The following is a 2477-nucleotide window of genomic DNA, read 5'->3' as shown; positions in this document are numbered from 1 at the left end:
TTTGCTGTTTGAATCACAGCGCGGCAAAGGAGGTTTGTCTACCCCATATCTGCCTAGCGAAATCCTGCCAGGACACTATGCGTCGCACTCCCTTGAAGGTGGTGACCAAGAAATGCACCAGAACTACCTTTCTTTCCTGCGCCTGGCGGGATCCCCAGAACCAACGGGGTGAATAGCTTACAATTATCTTGATTTGTATAATTGAGCCATTCGCTACTCAAGGACTTGCCGCCATTGTTGGGGCTGCAATCGCAAGGAAAGTAACTGTCTTGGATGCGAAAGACCAGCTGCGGGCACAGACAAAGAGTGCTCCTTGCTTCTATTTCCTGGAGCAGCTTTGAGATCCTGTTGGAACACTCCTCCAAATTATAACCAGGTCTTCTTCATAAATGGGCTTGCGCCAGTAGCCCAAATGATGAAGATTTCTGCCTTGCATTGGGGAGACCTGGCTCCGATTCCTTGGGTCAGGAGATCACTGAAGAGAGCCCATGACAACCACTCCAGCATTCTTGCCCGGAGAATTCCATGGACAGAGGAGACGGGCAGGCTACAGCTCCATGGCAGTAGCAAGAGTCAAACACGACTGAGCCTACTAACATTATCGGTCCGACTATTGTCTAAGTAGCAAGTTTCTTAGCTTTTATTTATGCAACATCCGTTTGCTGATTAGCTATTCCACACCTTACTTGAAGTGCAATATTATTCTCGACAAGCCCCTGGCACCACAAGCAGCCAATTCCTTGCCACAGTGGAGATGGAGGACAGTCTTCGGCAACATTGGGAACAGATTCTGCCGCCGACATCAAGGAGGCAATGGCCACCAGCCCTGGCGCTGCATTCCTGTCCCTCAGGCCATCTGACAGCCACAAATGGGCTGCCTCAAATCGGGCGGGTTGCACAGGAGAAGCTTAGGCATGGGCTTGGCGAAACTTCGCGACCACCTGTGCAAGTGAGGGCGTGGGATCTCAGCCACTGGTCTGCAGATTGCCTCATGGAGCCCCAACGTCCTTTTCCCACACACCCCAGGCCACGGTCCAACCTTCCAAACTTCTCATGCCATTCTTCTCAGTGTACCCAACGGCCTCTGAGGTGACAAAAGCAGGTCTGTGAAGAAGGAAAGGGGAAAGGAAATCAGAAGCACTGTGGGGGCTGCTCTGAGTGGTTTGCTGAGAACTGGAGTTGCCAGGCCCTGCATCGTCTGCCAGTCCCAGCGCCTCCCACGTGAGGGCGGTGCCCTGTCCCTGCTGCTGCCATGGGGCCTCCTGCCCAAATGAACCTGCCAGGCTTGCCAGCTCCTCACTGAGCAGGAGGGAGGGAGGGTCTGACCTTATGGCCCCAGTGCCCACTGGATAAAGCCCCTATAGAAGCCTCCTCCGAATATGGGAGGGAAGGTAACATGACCCCCAAGGCTCCAGGTCTCCCCAACCACAGAGAGGGTGGGGAGCAGCTGGAGGGCCTCTGGGCTGGGGACACCAGGGCAGGGGACGCCAAGCACAGGGGCAGGAGAGCGAGGCTGAGAAAGGCAGGCCTTGGCCATCATGAGGGCTTGTGTGTGCACAACAGAGCTGTCCTGAGCCACAGCTGACAAAAACTCCTCAGTGCCATGAAAACCCACGCCAAAAGCCCACATGGTGCCTGGAGGAGGGGGACCAGAAAAGTCAGCTCCTCAGGACCCAGGGGGTGAGGAGGGGCCCAGAGTAGGGTGGGGGTGGGGGCAGGAAAGGCCACAATAGCCAGGCTGCCCACAGATAGCACAGTCTTCAGTCCCTTTGGAGGAGCCACCAGGGACCCCCACTGAAGATCACAGCCTCCAGGGTCATGTCCCAGTCAGGTGAACCAACCTGAAGGAGCTTTATCAACCTGTTTAGGAGCGCAAAGGCCAGGGAGCAAGCTCAAGTCAAGGCCTGTGAGCTCCATTCTGGCTGCCAGTCCTCAGGCTGAAGGGCCTCTGGGAGAGCCTCTTCCACACCCTCTTAGCTGTCCCCTTTCAGACACCAGGCTGTGGCCCTCACACAGGGCAAATGACCCTGCTGAGTGGCAGAACTAGGTGGACAGTGCCCTTGGGTACTCAACACACATACCTTTCCAAGGTGCCAGTATGTCCCCTACATGGTGATTTTGAAGAACAGTGGCCCACAAAGGTCAGAGAACATGCACCTCGAAACCCACTGCCCCATCATCCATATACAGTGAACACCAGTGATTCATTCGGGTTTTGTCCAGTCCCATACCCAGACTCTCAGGCATTTTCAAATACAGGTAGATGGGGGCTCCCTTTGGTCACATCTATCTCAATAAGTCAGACATGTCCCTGGGAGTGAGTGTGTGTAAAGGAGGCCCTTTGGAAAATGCCTAACCTGTGAGCCAGCAAAATCATTTGATGTTCCTGCCATCTGGGTAAGGGAGAACTGGTCCACAACGGTAGTGGGGACAGGGGAATGGGCAGAGAAGATCAGAGCTGGCCTCGTAGAGGACCA

Source organism: Capra hircus, unplaced genomic scaffold, assembly GCF_001704415.2.
Source record: "Capra hircus breed San Clemente unplaced genomic scaffold, ASM170441v1, whole genome shotgun sequence".
Taxonomy (NCBI): domain Eukaryota; kingdom Metazoa; phylum Chordata; class Mammalia; order Artiodactyla; family Bovidae; genus Capra; species Capra hircus.
The sequence above is the reverse complement of the archived record's forward strand: the minus strand, read 5'-3'. Positions refer to the sequence as shown.